Raw genomic sequence first — 16,306 nt, forward strand, 5'->3', positions numbered from 1 at the left:
CCCCCCGGCTCTCAACTCTTGCTGTACTTGTCTAACAAATCATTTTTGTAGGACAAGCAACGAGCTCTTTCAGAGACAGGCACACCAGCCATCAAGGGAGCGGGAGGTTCGGTGGCTACATTTGTGCTGGAATGTCCTCTCTTCTCCCCACAGTCCTCTCTCTTCCACTACCCAAGTCCCAAGCCCACTATGCTGCATTGCTGGAAATTAAAGCAGGATGCAGCTCTGTTTGCAACCCAACAGGCTAGACAATGGTAGGAACCTGTGCATGATATTATCCTCTTACTAACGTATGGGGACATAGTGGGATCCCACCAGCGGGTGCCCAGGCCTGCTATATGGTTCACCCCCAACCACGGGCACCACTTGCTCCTGGCCATGTGAGCAAGAAGTGCTGCTATTCACCAGCTTCTCACCCCACTGTGGTCATGCAGAGAGTTTTAGTGTTGCCATTCCCCCTGGTTTCCTAAGGCTACGGGTGCGCTTCTCTAGGGAATGGATACAGAGCCTCCTTTGTTAGCAGCAGGGTGCTCTGCTTACTGGGTTGGGGAGGGTGGTTGTTAAGCTACCTGCAGCTTTTGGGGGGCTGCTTACAGTCTGGACTGAACACAGCCTAATCAGTGCTTGAGACAGGCTGCTTTCAAGCCACCGATTGGACAACGACTTGCCAATCAGCTGTGTGAGGCCCTCACTGCTCTGCTCCTCAGTGAGAGGTCTTGGAACAAGGGTGAGCTCTCATTGGCTGCAGGAATGGTGATGAAAGACTTAGGAAATCTGCTGAGTGGGCAAGCTGCTGGCAGCAGCCTGCTATATACAGGAAAGAGCACAGCTATTTTAAACAGCACTAAATGATTTAAAACCATAGGGCTGTATAACCTCGCTAAATCGGAGCAATGACTAGCTGGGCCCATTGGACAATGCGGACTTATGCCACGTTGTTCACATGCTCACTAACACGACAAAAGAACATATCATCCAAGATGCCACGGAACAAAGTGGGCTGGGTTTTTATTCCAACAGACTTGTTTAATTAATATATTAAATCTTTAAAACTAGAGATGATGCTAAGTTTACATCCAGATTTAGATCCAAATCTGAACACTCGAGGGGATTCACCCTGGGTGTTCTCGTTCTATAATAATTAAGTCATAATATTTAGGGCTTCTTTTGCACCTTCCATCTGAGGATCTCAACACACTTTATACATTTTAATTAATCATGACATCCATGGAGTCCTGTTTTCCCACTGCAGCTTACAGTTAACTCCCAATGGAAGTAACTTGAATCCTGAAACAGGAGAATAAGGCCCTCTGCAACGTAGGTCAGTGTCGTTATCCCCATTTTAAGGATGGGAACACTGATGAAGAGTGAGCTTAAGGTTGCATGTTCAGTAAGTGACAAAGCTGACAACAGAACCCACAGAGATGGTTTGCTCTAGCCATTTAACACATACAGTATTAACATCCTGACACTTCACAATACACCAGTCAAAGTACTATTCTATATCTGAAATCTTTTACGTAGTGCAACGAGAACTCATTACAAGTGCTTCACTATTAAATCTTAGCTATTAGGTGAGGAGATACTGTTTTTTGGGGTGAGCACCATTGGGATTAGCCCAGGGGGAAACTGATACGGCTATGGTAAACAACAACTAGTGATGAAATTCTTGTTTCCACTTTGACATTTAACGGGTCCTGTAACAGAGTCAGCTGCCTCCTGAGCACCCCCTTCCTGACCAGAGGCTGCTCTGCTTCAATTCCCCCACTTTTCAGGGCTCTCGCAACCAAATTACCAAAACAAACTCCTCTCTGGGTTAACACCGCCCCCCTCGGGGGTGGATTTATTAAAATAACAAAATCATTCCAAAAATAAAGTTCTCAAATCTCCATCAAATACAAACTCCCAGTCTTCTGCACACCGGGGGCCTCCCAGGCCTTCCCCGCCTGGAGCTCTTTTCCCTCTGCAAACTCAGGATTCCCTGCTGGAGCCTACTTACTCCCAGCAGTCTGTGTTGTCTCTCTCAATTCCCATCTGATAGCTCAGAGTTCCCTGAGAGAGTCTGTGCACTCCCAGTAGCCATTTCCTGCCTTGGCAGGCGGCTGCTGACATCTCTCATACCAGTTTTACACTGGTTAACTATCTCCCTCTCTCCACCTTTTGCTGCTCTTTACACAGGGGAATTAGCTCCTCTGTACCGAGCTGTTTCTGCTAACTAACCCCCTCATAGTCCACCCCAGGTGTGGTGGGCAAGGCTAATTGGATCAAGGCTGGCTGGCTCCAGGTCTCTGGTTCTTCAAGAGACAGGCCACCGCATTACAGGCCCTCTTGTCCTCTTTGATAACTAGGGTCAGAATTCGAGTTCAGCAAACCGATCAGCTGTTTAAGTGGGAAAACCGCAGGGCTTGACCAAGAGCAGCAACATGTGCCCTGACAGCAAATCGGCATATTTCTAAGTGGGTTTGCTGCAGGTGGAAGGGGCCAGCTGACAACCCTGGAGACTGAAACCCTTTATTCATCCATGGAATAGACCTCAGCATGGGCAGCAGCACCAACATCCCCCAACATTGCCCCATCGGTGCCTCCTTATTCTTGACCTTGTGGGGTCATCTCCAGTAGATCTCCATGACCCATTTAATCCTTGGTATTTATACAGAGACGTTAACAAGGGGCCAAAAACATACCCATTGTTTTCGGCACTTTTATGATTAAATATTTGGGAGGAATCCACCTGCTATAGTGACTGGAGCCATGTAAGTAACTAGGTGAGAGAGACAGATTATGTCCACTATGAACTTAAACGAGACCCTCATTCCACATAGACACAAAAAGCCATTATAGTAACTTCAGATCACTGATGGCTTGTGCTGGCTTGGAACCAGCTACCTTGACATGAAAGTTTATGTCCTCTGAAATATACCAGTTCCCCAAAGTTTATTATTACAGAAGTGCATTCAGGTCCCAACTGAGTTTGTGCTAGGGATATATACATGGTAAGAAGCCGTCCCTGTCATAAACAGCTTACCGGCTAAACCAACAAGACAGACCAAAAGGAGGGATATAGGAACTATTATTATCCCCATTTCACAGATAGGGAATGGATGTCAGAAAGATCAAGGGATTTGCTCAAGGTCACACAGAGTCCGTACCAGAGACAGCAAGCAAATCCAGTTTTCATGAGTCCCAGTTCAGTGCCTTTACCACAAGATCATAGTTCCTCTCAAACCCAAACTCCACCATATTTAAGTCCTGTAATGACAAGAGCTAAGTCACTGGAAAATCGGATAGTTGTAGATTATATATAATGTGTGGTCTACAGTTTTGTTGCTCTCTGGATGTTGGATGGATGGTCTGGGAAGCAGCAACTGTGTAACACACTGGATGCAAACTAAATGGCCTCATTTCATTGCACTGACTGGAGAGGGCAATGTATTTGGCAACCTGCGATGATGATATTCCTCAGCCTTAGACATCCTCCTTGGGGAGTCCCCCAAAATATATTTTCTTCTCTACCACATATATCGCCCTATTGTCACATTTCCATAGCATTCCTTTGCACTCTCTCTACATTCACCATTGGAACAACTTACCAAGGTTGTGATGGATTCTTCATCACTGACCAATTTAAATCAAGATTGGATCTTGGCTAAAAAATCTGCTCTAGGAATTACTTTTTTTGAGAAGTTCTATGGCTTGTGTTTTACAGGAGGTCAGACTAAATGATCACAGTGATCCCTTCTGGCCTTGGAATCTATGAATCTAGCTGTGCTAATCACTCACTTGTGTTAAGAGGAACAAAATCAGGTTCCATCAGCCCACTGTGCCAGGAACAGATACTGTGCTGGTATGTCAGAGTTTACAGTACACCCAGCCACCATTGCTTCGAGGGTCTCTCAATGAATAAAATGCAATGACATGCACAATCATCCCACCCTGAGCATTCAGTTCCTGGACGACCCCGTCTTTATTGGATAGCTACTCTTTCTGATATTTGCATCTCCTACTTCAGATGCAGGTTGGAAAATGAGAACACAATCTTTGAAGGGTAATCAACAATGATCCATATCAGGTAATTCCAAAGCATGGTTAAGATACAACAACAGAGGAAAGGTTCTTTTCACTGTGCCCTCTAGTTTAAATCACAGATAGATGCTTAGAAACTGTGTCTATTGCTTCCTAATGATGGCTCTCCATTATCTCTTGCTATTTCTTTCCATTGTGCCTGCCTGCAGTTTAAATGAGGCACAGTATTGTTTTCCATGCATTATTTGTATTACAGTAGCATCTAGGGTGGTAGTTCTCAAACTTTTGTACTGGTGACCCCTTTCACATAGCAAACCTCTGAGTGCGACCCCCCTTATAAATTCAAAACACTTTTTTATATATTTAACACCATTATAAATGCTGGATGCAAAGAGGGGTTTAGGGTGGAGGCTGACAGCTCGCGACCCCCCCCCATGTAATAACCTCAAGACCCCCTGAGGGGTCCCAGCCCCCAGTTTGGGAACCCCTGATCTAGGAGCTCCAGTCATGGACCAAGGCTCCATTGTGCTAAGCTGTTGTGTAAAGGTGCTCTGCATGGTTAAGCAGCGGCTGTGCATCATCTCAGAAGCAGCTGCAATTCTGAGGTGAACTCCCGCATGTAGTTTGTTTGTGCTTTCTGGGTTCCTTATTATGGCATTTTGGGACTCAAGGAGCTACATCACAGAGTATAAAATACTCTTCTATATCGTCTCTGGTTTAGAGCGCTGAACGCTAAAGACTTCTGCTTGTACTGCCCCATCATAAATAACTCTTTGCCAGTCACACAGAAGAGTCACATCAAATTTTGTGTAAGCATCAACCTATGAATGCTGGGGTAGGATGGGAAGCTTCTGGGAAAGGTGCAAGAATCCCCGTAATAGACATTTATAGAATAGTCTTTTGTAATGGGGGTCCCCACCCCTGGAGTACCTCCTGGCAGATTCAAATGCATTTCCCCCCCTTTTTTATCAGGTTCTCAAAGCCCTGTGGTCTATTTTGTATATATCTGTGAAGGAATTTAAAGCAGGCGTTTTGCAAGTGCTAGGACATACATTTCCTTTTCAATTGCTGCACAGTATGTTGTGGCCCGTGCTTAGTAATGTACAGACAAAGGGTTAAAAGCAACAGCACACTTGTCTAGAGTGAGACTGCTGCAGGTGTGGATGGTTAACAAGGTACTAATTGGGTAAGGGGGTGACAATGGAAGCAAGCACAGAGGATAGTGGAGAGAGGCTTTGGAGCAGACAGAACAATTGCAAGTGCTGGGGCTCTGTGAATGGAAATAAAGACAAGATGAACTCTAAGGCCTAATATTGCCCTCCATCCAGCATGCAGAACTCCCATTGACATCAGTGAGAGCTCTGTGGCAATTTGACCTCAGTTTTATATAGCCCTTAATTTGTTTGCCACCCAGTTCTTCACAGACTTCATACACGGGTTGCAAATCTTCCAATCCCGATGAGGTTACATGGAGCAATATTAATACTGGAGACGAGCCCGAATCAAGCCTTCAGGTCTAAGCAGAAGGAAACTTTGCAGAGCAGGAGGGAGTTCAGCATCTGACCTTTGCAGCCAAAGCCCAGAAAGAAAAAAACGTTGGCATGCAGGTTTGTTTCAGGGATCATATCACCGCTACACAGAGTCTTTTCACTGAGGAAAGGAAGATATGTATGATCACCCCCTCTAAGCAAGTGGGCAGGGACAGCAACTGGGGAAGAAAAAATATAAAGCCCCAAAGCTTTAGATCCATCCAAGTTCCTGTGCTAAGGGCTGGATTTTGGCTTCATTAGCACAGGGATCAAAAACACACGCAGAGTAACTCAGAACATTTGATTACAACTGCTGTATTTTTGCCGTACAACATTTACAATGTGCATAACATTGCTAAACTGTTTAACCAACACACAGGCCTGGAGCAGCGAACCACGGCCACTGGGAGCTGCCATCGGCCAGACCTGTGGACGTGGCAGGTAAACAAACCAGCGTCGGCCCACCAGGGGCTTTCCCTACACAAGTGGCGTCCCAAGTTTGGGAAACACTGGTATAATGGATAGAGATGTTTTGATCGAACCAACATGTACAAGATAATGGGTGATAACAACCCACGTCGGGGGCAATAGCTATGTCAGAGGGACAACACGTAACTTGTTTGTATTGGTGTATAAAATGGAGTCTCAGAGGGAGTGTCTTTGGCCAGCCTAGGAGGGAATGGAAAGTCCTGCCATTCCCTGAACTGCATCCATTGTCACGGGCCTACATGTGCTAATGTAACTGTAGACATCAATCCGGGGAGCTAGGAATGTGCTTCATCGACAATAAACCTGGCCGGGGGCCTTCGATTTATTGGGCAGTTTGCTAGAGGTCTGCTGTGCCAGCTACCTGTGCATAGCTGGGACGGCAGACAGAGGGAACACACACAGCTGAACATCTGACGACGACAACCACTGGAGACTTTTCCACCTTCCAGCAAGTTTGGGAGAGGAGAGGACACCCCATCAATTCCATTAGCCACCACTACAGAAGCTTTTCCTTTGTTTTTTAGCCCCACCCAAGAACACCTATGTGATAGGTAGGAAACCTAGGGATTTAAGGAGCTTTGGTGGTTTTCTAGTTCCAGGATGGAAAACCAATGAATTTCAAAAAGCATCTACCAAGGAATACCAGCCATTACCCAGTTGGCGACCACCTGGACGCCAAAGCCTTTGGTGTCGCAATAAGCCAGAGATGGACGAAGACTGAACAACCAGCCAGACTGTGTTAAGGACCTAGCTAGAGACTGATCTGCATGGCGTCTGATCTGCAAGGAGGCTACGTCCCTTTGGGATTTTCCCACAATGATGATGGTGATCATATCCCCATTTTACAGAAGAGGCAAAATTTGGCACCAAAAGGTGACATCACTTGCATACAACCCTATAGTGAGCCAGTGTCAGCGATAGGAACAGAACCCAGTTCTCCTGATGTCCCATCCCAACACAAAATCACTGTGTTCTTAGATCATTTTAACTTGGATGCATATTAAAGTCAATGGAGCTACACTGATTTACGCTAGTAGTGGATGTAGCTTAATATTACTAATTAATTATAAGTAATGCAAAGTGTTATATAAGGAATGTTGAGTGGCATTTGTTTAAAGCAGTAACAGCAGAGGATTTTAATACAGTTAAAAGTGTAAATATATTTCTATGCTTAAATAATATTCAGTTTTTCCCCAGACATTAGTGCTATAGCCTCTGCAGCAAGGTTTCCAGTGCATGTACACACACACACACACACACAGCCACACACACACACACAGCTTCCTGTAACGTGACTGGAGATGTAACCCATCAGCACCTGAATATTGCTTTGTTTTAGGGACCAGCCATATGTTTCCTATTTCAAAAATTACTTCATATCACAGGAAGCCACTTTTTCTAGCAACAATAGCGGATATTCTAGGAACAGCTTTGCCAATAAAAGAATAAAAAACAAGGACAAAGTTGAAAGCACCTAATGCAGCACCTCTGACAAAAATCCCAAGTGTAATTGATTATTTGATCCTTCATGTTCAATATATTTCACACAACGGCTAATGTATTTGTCTAAAAGGGGTCACATCGGCAGCATCTAAAGACTGAAAGACTTCAGAATAGGTACAATATGTAGAGACACTGTCAGCTTCCCCATCAACGTGCCTCATGCCTCAGCCTGAAAGAACAAGCTCTGAAGTAGAGAAGGTAGTTGTATTCTCTGGTCTGATACAACCTTGGACGTTTCTGCGAAGACAGACACCTCTCTATGCAGACAGCCATAGACTAGAGACTCATTTGACACAGGACGCGGGAAAACAGATGGCAATGTTCCTGATTACCATCATTCTGGATCATACAAACAAGTAACCTAGAGTATGTTGAATGTAGGAATGGATGACATTTTTTCTTTCAAAATTTGTTTTTCAGAGGAAAATTGGGGTTTTTGACAATGAAAAGATTTTTTGTTAAAAGTGTCTGCATACTGTAGAAAACAATTAATTTTTTTGTACAAAATCTGAATGCCCCAAACCTGAAATATTTCAGTTCAGATATACCACTGCAGTGCCTCCTGGATGTTCAGTTTCTTCACATCCCCATTCTCTTCTATGGCCCCCACACCTGGACTACATCTCCTATTATGCACTGCAGTCATGTGACTCCATCGATGCACCATCTCCCCTCACCAAGAGAGAAGACCACGGTGCATCATGAGGGATGTATTTGACCAGGAAGGACAGTCTATACAGGAGAATGGGAGCATGAAACACCTAAACTACAACTCCCATGAGGCACCACAGCAGCATTTTGGAAACTAAATATTTTGCAGTTTACATTTTCCCTGGGGGATAATTCTGACCAGCTTTAGTGAGAAGGTTCCACATTCTATTCTTCTTGAGCCACCTGGTGAGTCTATGAAAGATACATCTTTCATCAATTTGAATGGAATATATGTATCTAAATCCCATACGTGGTTTTGAAATTCTCAATCTTATTTCATATTTCATTCAGCAAAACCATCCAATTTTGAATTTATTTAGTCACAGAATTTCCAATCTGCCACACAGAAGTTCTAAAGACACCAAGGGATCTTATCATAGAATTTAGCTCCTAGGTTGCCATAACATATGCTGGGCTTTGATTTAACCTTTTCATTATACTTCCAAAAATCCGAAATGTATGACCAACACTGCATCACTGTGGTCATCAACACTTTACTCCACAGCTTTAAAGTTCCTTCTGATGGAATAAGGTACTACTCAAGGCAAGTATGAAAATCTGGCCCAAAAGGTCCATCCAAAATTTATACATCTTTAATCAAAACTTGTTACTCTGGAAATCCTGCAAGATCAGGGTCACTTACAAGATTACGTCTCTCTCCACTGTTTGGCTGAGCCACAAGTCTCTCTCTCATGGTGTTTTGATGCTTTTAGTCCTGGAATAAACAATATGGCTCAAAGACTTGTGAAAATTTGAAATATTAGCAAATAAATGTTAATTTTAACCCCAAAGTATATTCTGCCATGACTAGGTTTTGGGCAAAGATTCAGCTCAGTTCTAGGCTTATATGAAGTGGTTCAAGCCTGCAACAGAGGCAGTAATGAAACATGATAGCAGTATAGAGGCAAGATTGCAAAGACAGCACTCGCCATTGTTTTTCAAGCTCTTTCTACATCTGGCAGAAAAGTTGATCAACCTGGTAGCTAATCAGACTGCTCCACGCAGGCTGCTGCAATTTCTGTCCTTTTCTTCCCAGATTCTTCAGATCAAAGATGCAAGTTCAAGAATTATTATTCTCCAAACATGCTGCTCCCTGATCTTAATGTGCATCTACTGATGGACACCAAAGGCCAGGCTAAACCAGCGATGATGCACTTCACTGAGTTTGGCCAATATGGCTAAAAAAACAGAGGGTGGGTTCGTAGCATGTAAAATCCCAATACACAGATTTATATTTTAATCCAGTTACAGCTCCTCTGTGTAGGCCTGAATGGCAATGTGCCTCAATCATTTTGCAACAGGAAGCCTTCTTCACTTGTTGCTTTCTCCATATTAAAATGCGATGAAGGTAGAATTGGCCTTGTAGTCAATCATTTCTGAAGAACATTCTCTTTTGGGAGCATAACAGTGCCTGTGAGCACAAAAGCTTCCTTGAAGACTACAGTTCAGGATGTTGAAATGCAAGAGTCAGATTTTGCTAGGAGGCATAATTTCTGAAGGCAAATGATTCCATCTAAGATTAAGTTACAGGAGATCTTTTGCATGCAGAAACATTTCTTTGTTCTGTCACATGCTGTCCACACCTTCTATTCACAAACTGGGCCCCCGTCAGAAAGCCAGCCAAGATTCTTGTGCATTATCAGGTCACAATGTTCAGAGTCCAATTATATTAATAGTCATAAAAAAAGAACTAACAATGGTTCAGCACACCAATGAGAACAGTATTCGGGGACTTAACAAGTCACTCACTCTAACATCTGGCATGTTCTTTCGAGAAGACTAAACACATGGAGATTCTTGCTGCAGAAGTCAATGGAATGGAATGATAATTGCTCATTAAAGTGCCTCCTCCACAGGTTATTTTTAACTCCCATGCTCTTTCTAATCATGGTGCATGCATCAGATGATACTGAAAGGGGTCAGTGCCTAGGTTTCTTCCCTCCAAAACCACACTCCTAACAAAGCCTTTTGATCAAGCTGGGGGCTTCGCATACTGCACTGATGGCACCTGCTCTTAGTTCTAAGTACTGACAAGGGCCTGAACCAACATGCCTGATCCAAATAAACTTTAGAGGAAGTTCAGATCGAGATCAAAACTTCAGTAGACAGTGCTGGGAATAAAACTCAAAAGTTCAGACTCCCAATGTCCTGCTGTAATCTCTGATGAAGACACCCCTTTTCTCCCCACCCTCAAGAATCAGAAAGCTATGCATTGCAAGCAGCTAAGGTGTCTGAGTGCAAATGCTGGAGGTGTTAGAAGACTGAGCAATTAGAACTACATGCACAACATGGGTAGGGATCAGACATTAAGGCCTCGACTTCAGCAAAGTCATTACATGCCAAATGTGAGTTGTAGTGGGGGTATTAATCTACTCCTGAAGGAGGTTATTTAGGGCCAGATTTTCATAGGCGCTTACCACCAGCCAGCTCACATTGACTTAATTTGGGAGTTGTGGGTGCTCAGCACTTCTGGGATCCATGGGTTACCACAAAGTCCACAATTGGACTTAGCCGAAGGACTTAGCCACTGACCCACTCTTAAAGAAAGGACAGAGTGTGCTCCCACCCTGGGTGGGGTGAGCTTCACTAGATAGTTCAAAGGGGCTGCGGTCATGTCCCTCTTCTGGGGAGTTGAGAGACTTGCAAATCAGGGGAATGCAAGGACAATTATGCCCAGCCGCCATTCCATTCTTTCAGATTCTTATACTTGCCCATCACCGTGGTATCGGAACCCTTTGTACACGTGTGGGAGGAGAGAATGAATTGTCTGAGCTTCCCCATCCTCCTCCCAACCTTATGCATGAGCCAGGTAAGTGAGCCCTATATTTTTAAGGAGGTTCAGTGGAGAATTTGGGAGGAAGGGTAGACTGTTCATGGCCTAACATCAAAGATGGTGATTAGGGTGCAACGAGAGCAGGGATTTGGCATTACAAAGGTCAGGAGGAACAATCTAATGAAAAGTTCACCTGATACTGTTAAGAAGAACGGCACAGATTGACTAGAAAGACTAAACCCAACAGTTTGTGGAAAAGGTTCAGGAGGGGTGTGGCCTTACATATTTGGTTAGAAGAGGGTAGAGCATGTGTTTGGAGAGGTGCAGAAAAACAAGATTACTCTGCCCATAACCGGGTGAACTTCCTTTCATCCAATAGCCCTAGAGCCTTACTGGTGATTAATTGGATTCTCTTCTGCCAGGGTACCACCAATACCTATACATTCTCTGACTGCATAAAATAAACATCCTTATCTTCCCTGTGATAGGGTAGGACTTCAGATATATTTCAGTGCACTGAGTGCTGGGGAAAGGCTGAAGAATCACAGTCTGTCTCTGTCCAGGTATAGCCCTAACAGCAGCCAGGCCAGTTTCACCACACCTCCCTACGAATGGGTAAGTCTATGGTGCAGTCAGAGGTGTGACATACCTGAGCTAACTTTGATCTCGCTAGCTCGAGTAACAATAGCAATGAAGCACCGATGACAGCATGGGTTGTACAAGCCCACTCAGGGCCCTGGGTCTGTACTTGAGTGGCAGCTCTCACTGCAGTGCAGACATACCCAATGGGTCTCAACACTACCCAGGAGGAATCCCCTTTTGGGGCTGAGAGGAGGGTTCGGTAAGAGTGGCCAGTTCAGTCTGTGGCCTCTCCAGTGAGGTTGCCAGTAAGCGGGCCACGTGTGCTGCAACAGTGCATTTGAGGGTGTGGACACAGGTGTCCACTTGAACTGGACTGAGTCTGCCAGACCATTTCAACTATGAAATCGAACAGTTGTCAGATGCTCTAAGTGTGAACTTGGGTCAATTACAAACCCAGGGATCTAGAGACAAAAGGCTTCATATCTGAGCCAGCCAGTGTCCCCAGAAAAAATAAACCCAGCATATTAATGAAAGCCAGACGGCACTGATTTTCCAGTATTTACAGCGCTCCTGCTAGAATCCGAGTTGCCTCCAGGAATTTGCCCCGCCTCATGAGCTCTGGGTTCCACTGGGCAAATATGTATCATTTGTAGCGTGTTTAGCAACCCCTGTCCTTCAGGTAAAATGGTGTGGCAAACTGTCCAGAACTGTCCTGGAGGGATTAACCTTCTTTTCAGAGTCAAGTTGTATTACAAGGCCAACCTGTTTTTTGCAGCCATATACATGGTGCAATAGTGACCTCCTGTGGCTGCTGTTCCATACATGTGACCTACAGGAAAGAACATGAGTCTTGTTTCTTATTTTGAAAGTAGAGCACTGTTTAAGAGATATGGCAAAAGGTGCTGCAGAAATACCTATAGATAGATCCTCTCCACCTTGTACATGGTAAATGGTACATGGGTCTTATGCAGATCACCTGCAAAGGAGTGACTTTCACCCGATGGGGTATTGTAGATGTGTCACTCTAAGGGATTGAGATCACGGAGGTTTCTTCAGAAGAAGGTACACTAGAAGAAGCTGGGACTATTGAGTCATTCCCATGGATGCTGCCCTCTGGAGACAATCCTCCCTGGTATGGTGTTCTGAGCAGAAGAGTGGAAAGTCAGCTTGCTGGGTATTTCTGTGGTAATAGGTATTGGGTATTAAAACAGTTAAACAGCTTCAGCCTCCTTGTTTCTTCTCTTCCTACAAGCAACTCCCTTCCACCAGAGGTGAGCACCAAGAGAAGAAGTTTCCTTCGGGGAGACATTTGCAAATTCTCCATGATTTTCCATCAAGCCAACCTGCACTGCAACTCATCATTCCTTGCAGCAAAGAATTCCAAGGCAAATGCAAGAACTTTTAGTCGGTCACCACAGCGGTGGTTTCCTAAATGCCAGCTACACTTAGAAACCCTCGGAACACATTCTATATAATATTGTCTGGTTTCATGTGTAGGTTTTATTCTGGTGAGTCTTGTTTGCGGTTGGTGGAGCTCCAGTGCATCACACCATACATAATCTGATGTGCTTTTTTGTTATTGTTATTCTTGCTTTGTTTCAAATAGTTGGGGATTTGTGGAGACTGCATGAGTAAGTGTAACCCTACTGGAGGGATACAAATCTTCTATGCATATACAGCAATTCACATAGTGTGAAATTCACCCCTGGGGAGCGGGTTATGTATCATTTAAACCCTCTAAACAGGGATTAAGTGAGATGTAAGCGGTGCATAAACCTTGTGTTGGCCATCAGCATGGGGTGAATTTTACCCATATGCAGCAGGGGCAATTAAGAAATATATTCATTTAAACAGCCTTATCATTCCACTATATTCCTTAGAGCAGATGCCAGACTTTGTGGTCACTTTTCAGACGAGTCTTTTGACAAGCTATTCCGCGATGGCTGGGTGTATGAGAACAACTATGACTCACAGTGGTGATGTGCTTTTGTTAGTTTGTCTGGTTAACAGTCTTGTTCTCATTCCTGGATTTGTAGGAACAAAGCACCAGAGGTCAGATCAGATATTAAACTGGAACTGCACCTGATCTTAGGCAAGAAGCCACCATCTCCAAAATGCCTGATGTGTAACTGAACATTTTGCGGGTCAGTCATCGCTGATAGTGGAAGATCCCAATGTCAACAGCCAGATTTGGATTCAAGCTCTCACAGAGTACAGGAGATAGGGTTACCCCCTGGGCACCTCCTCTGCTAATTCCAGACTTTAAAAAAAAACAAAGGTAGACTATGCCTTTTTCAAAGAAAAAAATATTTTTATGCACTGTATACATGTCATCAATATATGATTAATTGCACGTGTGCTGTGACAGAGACACTGGCAACAGGAACGTATGTCTAAAGACACATAAAAGTGAAGAGACATGCCGTGACACACTATCATTAAGGAATCATAATTTCCTTCCTATATTCCCACAACAGCTGTCACTAATGTCTTGAAGACAGGCCATGTTCTAAAACACCATGTCAAACACCTTCTCAGACAAAAAGGAAAGGAGGGCATGTTAACTAGGTGAACAGAAGGAAGAGTATTTTGACGGCTTGAATGAATTCAACCTCCCCATACAACACCCACATCCTTTGCTATGAATCGACTTGATAAAGATCTTCAGAGCTGCACGATCCTGATATATGGGGCTAAGTAATGATTACTACTATTAGGGTAGTGCCTAGAGGTTCTGACTGAGATCAGAGCCCCACTGTGCTTGGTGCTGTACGTGCACACACATCAATAGTAAGGCCTGCTCTCCACCTAAAACTTAGGTTGACAAAGCTACATTGATTAGGGATGTGAATTAATTGAATGCCCTGTGTGAAGTAGTTAGACCGATCTAACCCCCACTGTGGACACAGATAGGTCTATGGAAGAATTCTAGCCACTGCCTCTCACAGGTGGATTAACTACATTGACAGGAAAACCCCTTCTGTCAGTGTAGGTGGTGTCTACACTATGGTGCTACAGCAGCACAGCTTGTAGTGCAGGCACACTTTAAGACAGAGTCCGTGTCTGAGAAGCTTAGAATCTAAGTAGGAAAGACAGAGAAAGGAATTTTATTGTACCCATTTTACAGAGGGGAAAGATTGATTAAGGCTGGGATTTTCCTAAAGACCCCAAGGCAATTAAACACCCAACTCTTCTTGACGTTCTATGGAATCTGGGCACCTAACCATTTTAGGTCCCTTTGAAAATGCCAGTCTAAATGAACTGCACAAAATCACAGAGGAAATATGGGGCAGAGGCAGCTATTGAACCTTGTACTGAGTCTCACTGCAGTGCCTTAGCCACAAGCACATCCATCCTCTCCCCACATCTACAAATTCAGCTGCTTCTCAACCTACCCATCATTGTTTGGCTGATACCATACATGCAGTCAGCAGAAAGTGGGTCTGGAGGAGGGATTTGAAGGAGTAAAGAATAGTTGGCTCATGGAAGGCATTTCAAATATTGGGATTTGGGTTAAATTCACACATACTTCCCATTATCCACTTCGGAAAACAAGGCAGAGAGAGATGACATGATTTGCTCAAGGTCACACAAGAAATCTGGGGCAGAACTAAACATAGATCTCCTGTCTCCTACTCCAGTGTCTCCATTACAAGACTACCCTTCCTCTCTCAGCTTCAGGGCTATATTTGTTATACAGGAGGTCAGACTAGATGACCACAATGGTCCCTTCTGTCCTTGGAATCTGTGTGCACAGAGAAAGGAATGTCCTTCTGTTACAGCCACTAGGTAATTAAGAACCAGATGCTGAGAAGTGCTGAGCACCCACAAACCCCACTGAAGCCTTCAGCTCTGAGGTTTTGGTTCAGCCTATTATAGAGAGGGAGCAGAGGCAAAGTTCTGGTCCAGGTCCAAACATCTCCATGGTTCAGTGGTAACTCGGTCATGTGTTTGGGTTCAGATCCCTCTTTAGATTAAGCTAGAGCTGGTTGAAACTTTTCCATTTCCGACAAAAATTTTCATCACAAATTTGCTTTTGGATGTAAAATGTTGAGGGAAACATTGGCAGAACTTTCACTAATTTTATTTTCCAGCTGGCTTTTCTACCAACTATAGAGGAGGTTCATTTTTTTTTCAAAATTGTGACGAAAAGGATAAAAGGCTCATCTTTTAAAAACCCAGGAATGAATTAAGTTGTACAAACATTAACAAATCCACAGAAGGACTGAGTTTAGGTTAAGTTGGAATTTTGGGGGAGGTTAATAGTGGTTGGACAGAGGGACAAAGGATAGGCTTGTTAACACATTGCACTAGAACTCAGGGGATCTGGTTCGATGCCAAGCTCTGCCACAGATTCTCTGTATGGCCTTGGGCAAGTCACAGCCCGCTTTCTGTGCTTCAGTACTCCATGTGCAATATAGGGATGATAACAATAGACCCAACCTCATGCATGTTGGGACACTCTCAGGCCTTATCTTCCCTAGGGAAAAAAAGGTGTGTTCTTACGTCATGCTAGCTAACACATGGTAAACAACAGGAGGAAATTCCTAGTGAAGACAATAATGTCAACATGTGTTAGCATGTCACGTTAAACTCTAGGCCCTCTTGGAGTCTTTATCTCAACCTGCTAACATATGAAAGCTACAAACTGCCTTGTCATCATTAGGATTTTACCTGGTGTTGTTAGCCTAACATG

At 44.1% G+C, this 16,306-nt stretch overlaps 1 long non-coding RNA gene across 1 annotated transcript; it reads left to right on the forward strand.

Moving 5' to 3' along the window:
- The first annotated feature begins 11,007 nt into the window (after positions 1–11,007).
- On the forward strand, positions 11,008–13,885 carry LOC123354897. The gene is made up of 3 exons (XR_006574951.1): positions 11,008–11,064; positions 12,863–13,118; positions 13,647–13,885. It is a non-coding gene; the product is annotated as an uncharacterized LOC123354897 (long non-coding RNA).
- The last annotated feature ends 2,421 nt before the right edge of the window (positions 13,886–16,306 follow it).

This window comes from Mauremys mutica, chromosome 22 (genome assembly GCF_020497125.1).
Source record: "Mauremys mutica isolate MM-2020 ecotype Southern chromosome 22, ASM2049712v1, whole genome shotgun sequence".
In the NCBI taxonomy this organism is placed as follows: Eukaryota; Metazoa; Chordata; order Testudines; family Geoemydidae; genus Mauremys; species Mauremys mutica.